Here is an 8,396-nt window from a genome sequence, read left to right on the forward strand (position 1 = left end):
TATTTATTTTTTGAGGTAACTTTATGGTTGTGATTTAAGAAAGAGGTAGCTGTTATTTCTAGAGCCACATAGAGGCTACTTCGTTGACTGATACGTGGATATCGGTGGAGCTGCGGGGAGTGGAAGTGGGGTTGTTGGACATTTTTTTTTTATTCCTCCTCACCTCGCCTAAATGTTACAGCAATGAACAAGCAGTGAACCAACACATGGAAGTGACCACTGAGTTATAACAGCAACCTGTACATGGAGAACACTTGGACCACTGGCCGCGCTTCGCTGAGCTCAGATCCGGTGTAGAGGAAAAGTCCAGCAGCACCCAAGGCAACTGGACAGCCATTTTGAAGATATTACTACCCAGCCTGTAATCAGAAAGGGGCTAAGAAGAAGTAATCTAAACATCGCCTTCCCTAGTCCATCTGGCCAGATACGAAAACTTGCCTTTCTTACTCCGCCTGAGCAACTATCCACGGTTAGCAGACCACTCAACCGTGCAGTCGAAATCAAAGGAAAAAGATATTACAGCTTGGAGCATGGAACATCCATTCAGTAACGGATAAGGGTTACGAGTGTGTTTTTTTTAGTTGTTTGTGGACAGGCATAGGTCTTGTGCAGTGAGAATCAATCCTTCCGTTTCTGCTTTTAGTTCACAGAGTTTTTTTTGGGGGGGGGGGCTATTGTTAGCTTTTAAATAGGCTCACTTCTCTGTCAAACTTCGCAGGGTATTAGCCATGGAGTGTTTATTCTCTCCATTTCTTCTTTAGTATGTCTTGCAGCTCTATTTACATGTTTTTTGTCTCTTTGATCATTTCTTCTGTGTTGTCACCCGAGAGCAGTGTATCAGTCTAGTTTGTTTCCATTTCGTATCTTGTCGCCTCCCTTGTATAGAGAAAAGAGTCCTTTTTTTTTTCTTTTCGTGTTGCTTTACGAGGGGTGTCTGAAAAGTTTTGAGCCTAACATAGAATCGGGGCTGCTATATAGTTGAAACAATTTTTTCTGGTAAGTACAGTCTTTTCGGAGTATTCTTGCTCATTTTCATAATTCTGATATTCTAATTTTTTTTTTTTTGTTGCAGATTTTTTAATAAACAAGCTTCGAATTTACAAGGAAAATGGAGAAAACTGAGTATCGTGCTGTCATAAAGTACCTTCATTTGAAAGGCATGACTCCATCAGAAATCCATGAAGATATGGTGAGAACCTTAACAGACAATGCTCCTTCACATGCAACAGTCAAACACAGGGTAAATGAATTCAAGCGTGGCAGGGAGAGTGTGGAAGATGATCCAAGACCAGGGAGACCTCCAACTGCAACCACCAAGGACAACCTTGACCTTGCTCTTGGTATGATAATGCAAGATCGCCGAATATCATGTCGTCAGATAGCCGAGAGACTGGGCATCTCAACTGAAAGAGTAGACAACATTGTGACAAAATAACTTGGGTTCTCAAAGGTTTCTGCAAGGTGGGTTTAGCCTTTTGACTCCTGAACAGAAACGCACCAGGTGCAATTTGTCCACGAGCAATCTGGAACTGTTTGAAGCTGATGAAGAAAATTTTCTTGCTCGTTTCATTACTATGGACGAAAGTTGGGTCCACCACTACCAGCCTGAAACCAAAGAACAATCAAAGCAGTGGAAGCACACATCTTCTCCTACCCCAAAGAAGGCCAGGGTTATTCCTTCAGCTGGCAAGGTCATGGCGTCCGTTTTTTGGGGATTGTCAAGGTGTCTTGCTCATCGATTACCTTGAAAAGGGTTACACCGTGACAGGGCTGTATTATTCTCAGCTACTGAAACGCCTCCGAGAAGCAATCAAAGAAAAAAGGCCGGGAATGCTCATCAGAGGAGTCCTTTTTTATCACGACGATGCTCCAGCCCACACCTCAGTGGTTGTCATGGCAACAATTTGTGATTGTGGATACGAACTTGTTCCCCATCCGCCTTATTCGCCAGACTTAGCCCCCTCTGACTTTCATCTATTTCCAAAAATGCAAAAAAAAAAGCCCTGGCTGGTCGCCATTTTGCCAGTGACAATGCCGTCATAGATGCTGTAGGAAGTTTCTTGGAGTTCTAAACAAAAGAGTTCTTCTACGCCGGGATAATGGCGCTTCAGCACCGCTGGAGAAAGTGTTCAGCCATCGAGGGGGACTATGTTGAAAAATAAATCATCAGAAGTCTTGTAACATGTTTTTTTTTTTTTTTTTTAGGCTCAAGACTTTTCAAACACTCCTCGTATAACGACGTCCACTTTTTTTCTAGTCCAACAGCTGTTATTTTAAAGTTGTTCTCTATCCGTGTCAGGCCGCGGCTTCGTTCTGAGCAGGGTAGATATATTATCTGTTTGCTTTTGGTGACTTGGATGTACCGTTAATAGTTTTCTGGTTTTTCTAAGTTTCTCAGTTCACTAATCTTCCAGTTGAAGCTGTACTTTATGACTGTTATGGCTAGCCTGTTTACCCATATCTTCTTTTCAGCATTGAATTCCTAACTTTTCTGTAGCATTCTTTAGTAATTTCCTTTCTTTTGTGAGTTGTATTTTAGTTATTTCGTCTGTTCCTAGATATATGGGCGATTGTGGTCCAATTTTCTGGTTTCTGTGTCTATATCGTTTTCAATGCTGATTAATTTACCCCTTCTCAGTATCAGTTTAGCACATTTGTCCATCCCAAAGCTCATCGCGATGTCCTTGCTGAAATTATGGACAATTTTTAGAAAGGATTTTTTTGTTCCGTGATAATTTTAGTGAACATTTTAAAGACATCCATGTATATGACATGATTTATTGTTTGTCCATTGCATATATAACCTATAGTGGTTTCGTTTAAGACATTTGTAGGGTCAGAGTAAGGCAGAAAAGCAGCGGTGACAATGAGTCTCCTTGGAAAATTTTTCTTTTTATGGGTGGAGGGCTGGTTTTCATGACTTGTGATTCATTTTTCAGTGTTATGCTGGTGTTCTAGTTTGCCATTGCATGGTTGATAAATTATAATAGTGCTGAAGCTACTTTATCTGCACTTTATTTATTGTTGTTGTTATTATTATTATTAAAGCGACGAGCTGGTAGAATCGTTAGCACGCCGGGCGAAATGCTAAGCGGTATAACAGCTCTGTGAAGTCATTGCGTGAGTCTATGTTGAACTGTTTATTGAATTGTTGCCATTGTTGATTGAATTGTTGTTGATTCGTTAATTGTTGTTTTGTTTCCCATTATGGGAAAATGGAGAAGGAGCCGGAGGCAGGCCCAAGTTATGCGGCCGCAACGGGCAAAGGAGTAGACACACGAGAGTTGGAGGTCCACGAAATAAAAGTGGAGCCTAGAAAGATGAAGGAGAGTGAGAAATTAATCACAAAAGAAGGAAACATTTTGAAGCTGACACCGCCTGAAGAGCTATCGGTCAACGTGACAAAAAGAACGGTTATATTTAAAACTATGAAGGCAGCCACGAGAAAGATAGAGATTGCACCAATAGAGGCCATAGAGGAATGTGTTAAGAATATAAAAAGATTCACAACATACATTACGAGAGGGAGAAGATACGCCACTGTGGAGGTGCGCTTCACAACGGAGGAGGAAGCAATAAAGCACTCCACAGAGGCAATAAGGACAGAGGAATGGGTGCTCTAGCCTTCGTACTGCGGCAAACGTGTGGCCAAGGTGCGAGTGGGTAAGGTACCACCCGAATTGAAAGAAGAATGGCTGATGACAGCCATAACGTATAATATGAAAGACGGGAAGATTCTGAAGGCTACAAGGACCCAGAAGGTAGATTACTGGGGATATGGGATCGAATTAACGATTCAGGCAACAACAGAGGACTTGAATAGTGTGGTGGATGAGATTGTGCTGCCAGAAGATGTGAAGCTGAGAGTTATTGTGGAGGGTAGGCCGTCAGTGTGTTTCTCATGTGGAGAAAGGGGCCACATGAAGGCATGGTGCACCCAAAGAAAGCTACAAACAGAACAAGAGGAGAGACAGGAGAGTGTGGACCAGGTAGTACAGGACAAGGCAACAGAAAAAGAAGCGGAGAAGGGATTCACTATGGTTAAAAAGAAAAGAAGGAGGAATGAGTTCTCCGCCAGAGAAGCAGTAAAAAAAAAAGAGAGAAGAGGTGAGAAAAGAAACTGTGAAGGAGGCCAGTAGGAAGGAAAAAGAAAGTTAAAAGAAAGTGGAGTTACCAGTGGAGAAAGTGTCGGAAACCCAACTGTATGAAGGTGAGATGGAGAGACTATTTATGGAGGAAGAAAAGAGAGAACCAAAAGTCCAAGAGAAAGGAAAGAAGATACGAGGAGGAGAATGAGTATGGTATTATGTAACGTACCCAAAAAATGTTGAAACAGAGAAAACAATAATCAAGTTACACTCAATAGTAAGAGTGAAGGTGCCTTCATACGTCTACGCGAAGGATATGAAGGCAATATTGATAGAAGAGGAAAACTACAGAAAATTGAAAGAGATGTGTGGAGATAACGTTGACCCGCCAGGAGTGGAGGTGGAATTTAAAGAGTTGCCACCAGTAGTGGATTTAAGAGATATCGAACCACTAATGAAATTCTACTAAAGACAAAAAAAGTATGAAATTAAAGGAAAACAAAATGAACAATTGTAAATAGTACATATAACGGTTCAAACGGTACTGCATGGGAGTGGGGCCCATGCGTCCATTTTCATTTTTATATAACTTTCATTTCATTTACATTCGTTTTATGTTTTTTGTCCCCACTGTGGTCTTGTCTGTCCTTGTGGTGTCCAGATCTGTGTTTGGGGCTTTATGCCTAATAAAGAAATCGGTATTTCATCTGTCTTCATGTTCTGAGTTCAAATTCCGCCGAGGTCGACTTTACCTTTCATTCTTTCGGGGTCGATAATATAAGTACCAGTTGGATACTGGAGACGATGTCATCGACTTGCTCTTCTCCCGAAATTGTTGGCCCAATGCCAAAATTTGAAATCATTATTATTAAGGCGGTGAGCTGGTAGAATCGTTAGTACGCCGGTCGAACTGCTTCGCGGTATAACGGCTCTGTGAATTATTGTGAATACTGTTGTGTTACTTTGTGAAAACTGTCTCGGTAAATAATTGTGATTTTTGTGGAATTATTACGGTTACGTTTCACGCGAGCTGTTGCATTTTCCCCCAGCTATGGCAAGTGGTAGTGTCTCCAGTATGGAGAGCTAGGCCAAGGCCACTGCGGTGAGGAAGCCAGTGCCGCTGGAAACCAAGTTAATCAAGTTGGATATGGAGGAGGTGACCAAAAGCAGGAATTTGATAGAAGTTGAGGGAGACTCATACAAATTGTGTCCCCCAAAAGAGACTAAAGAAAACAAAATTCTAACGACAGTAGTGTATGGTACACAGGCTGTCGAAACCTGTAAAATTGAAATGGTGACGGAAGAGGAAATCGAGGAGTGCCTGGGTGAAATTGTCAATGAAGCCACGTACATCAACAGAGGAAGAAAGTTCGGTACGGTTGAGGTGAGGTTCGCCACTATAGAAGAGGCAACCAAGCATTATAAGAAGTGCAAAAATAGCATTGCTACCAAGTTATAGAGGATGAAGAAGTGTGAAAATACGTATTCCCAGAGTTACACCAGAAATTAAACCAGAGTGGTTGGTTGCAACAGTGCTGGCTGCAACCAAGGAGGAGCCGGAATTGGGACCAGTGGCGAAATCAAAAGTGCGCAAATGGTGGTGATTTGGACTCGAAATGTGGCTTTTCGCAACATTCGAGGACATAGAAAGAATTCCCTACCAGATAGAAGTGGAGGATGAGAGAACGTTAAATGTTGTAGTCGAGGTAAGGAAACCAAATTGCTACATATGCGGGGAAAGAGGTCATATGAAGACCAAATGCCGCCAATATGAGTTCACACAGCCACAGCAAGAGAAAGCACAAGCAGAGGAGGAAAACATTGTAGACCACACTGAGGAAATGAAAGAGAGACAGAAGTGTGAAACAGAGAAAACAAAGGAGAAGAACGAAAATGGAGCTACTAACCCTAAAAAGCGAAGGAAAAATAAGTCAAGAGAACGGTCAACAGAAAATATATAAGAGATAGAAAAGCCAGAAACTAATAATGTACAAGAAGAGGAGGAGAGAACTGATAAAGATGTGAAATACAAGGGGGGTTTTGATAAAGTACGAAAATTGCGAGCAGATGGAGAAAAAAGTCGAGAGGTTGGAGGAAATAATAAGAGTTAAGATGCCTGAGAAATGTGCTGAGAAATGCATTTTGATACATGAGGAAAACTACTGGGAGTACATAAAAGAACTTGGTGAAAATATAATAACGAAACGGATATGGTTGGTGGAGATACCACCCACTAGAACTGATTATTTGCAGTTGATAAAGACAATTGTTAATGGAAGAAAAATAACGCGAGTATTTCAATTTTTTGAGTTGCAAAACCGTTAAAATGTAGAAGTGAAAAACTGGATAAATGTAACCACCCGACTTCGGGGATCGAATGGACATTGCGCCTCATTTTTTTTCATTCTTGCATATTATCATTTTATTTTAATTACCCCGATTTTATGTTTGCTTTTTGTACTGTCTTTATGTTTTGTGATGTCTTAAAAATTCTTTGTATAGCCCTTATGGGTAATAAAGAAATCGGTATTTCATTTGTCGCTACGTTCTGAGTTCAAATTCCGCCGAGGTCGACTTTGCTTTCATCTTTTCGGGGTCGATAAATTAAGTTATCAGTTGAGAACTGAGGTCGATATGATCGACTATCCTCCTCCCACAAATTTCAGACCTTGTGCCTATGGTAGAAAGGATTATTATTATTAAAATAAAATAAAATGAAAATGAAGTGGATCGGCGTTTTGTATTTTAAATGGCTAATAATTGTCATATTATTTTTAAAAATGCGTCATATTAAAACCCATTTTGTATTTGATATTGCCAACCAGTGTTGTCCTGTAGTCCTCCCGTACACAGTCTATATTTTTATCTTATCTTGCAGACGTATTTCTTTTGCCAAAAGAAGAAAATTGTGAGTAAGTCGTTTAATTTGTTCCAGTGAATTAATTTCCTGCAAGATTCAAGGTCAATTTCTGTAAAGGAACAACAGATATAATTAACCGTAATATAAATGAATATACAAGAAAGCGCTGTCTGATGTGTCTGTCTATTTATTTACCTTGTGATTATTTGAGGTCAGTCTATGAGTAGCTGTTTTTTTTTTCTTTCCGTATCTATCTATCTATCTGCAGAAAGCAATGGATTTTAGAATGAGAAAAAGTATTGATAGGTAACTGAATAGGAGAGAGATATGGAGACAGACATAGTGAGAGAGAGAGACAGGCAGACGCAAATATCAAACAGACGGACAAGCAGGGAAAAGAAAGAGAAAGAAAGAGACACCAGTGAGGTGATCAGACAGTGAAATATGGGGAGGGGTAGTAGAAATAGTAAGACGGAAGAGAGGAAGAGCTGAAAAACTACAGCGTGTAAGAGAGGAAAGGTGGAAAAAAAAAGGAAAAGTACTATACTTGTGATAGAGATATAATGTAATAAAAAATAATAAGTGGCATAGAAAGTGAACGAATAAAAGCGATAACAACACACGCACACAGATAGATAGATAGATAGACAGATAGATGGATATTTGTGTTACATCGAAGTGGAGAAAACGTTGGGAAATTAAGGTGATGGTGGAATTTTACTGAAAGTAAAAAGAGACACACACACTTTGAGAGAAAACGGGGGAGGATACACACATATACTTACCTACCAAAGGTGGGGGCACCGTTATCGAAAAGTTGACTTCGTTAACCATTAACCCATTAACCAAAAAGTTAACTTCAATAACTGTTAATCAGTTAATTCTTTAAAAAATATTACGGAAGTTATCAATAAACCGTTAACGTCAATCTGGTAAATTTTCAGATTAACACCCGCACGATTTTCACTAGGGTGTTAGGGTTACGGTTGGGGTTAGGGTTAGGGAATTCCGTCCCTAACCCTAACCTTAAACCCTAACCCTGACCCTGAAACCCTAACCCTAACACCCTAGTGAAAATCGTGCGGGTGTTAATCTGAAAACTTACCGTTAATTTTTATTACGGAAAAAAACAAAAAATCAGTTTTTGTTCTAAAAACACCTTTAAACAGTGCCCAAACTATAAAAATCATCCTTCTTAGGCCTTTCTAATGGCTTTAGAAACGACAGCGTTTGTTTTATTTTATTTATTTATTGCTTTAGAGTGAAAAAATGCTGATTTTATAGTTTTAAGTTTTAAAAGACCTAAAAAAAGGCTGATTTCATAGTTTTGACCCTTTCTTTTTTAGGTTTTTAAATGCTTTTAGAGCTAGAAAAGAATGAAAAAAATTCAAATGAAACAATATAAGCATTAAACTAAAAAAGTTTATTGATAAAGTAGCTGTAAAAAA

Source organism: Octopus bimaculoides, chromosome 9, assembly GCF_046866305.1.
Source record: "Octopus bimaculoides isolate indiv1 chromosome 9, ASM4686630v1, whole genome shotgun sequence".
NCBI lineage: Eukaryota > Metazoa > Mollusca > Cephalopoda > Octopoda > Octopodidae > Octopus > Octopus bimaculoides.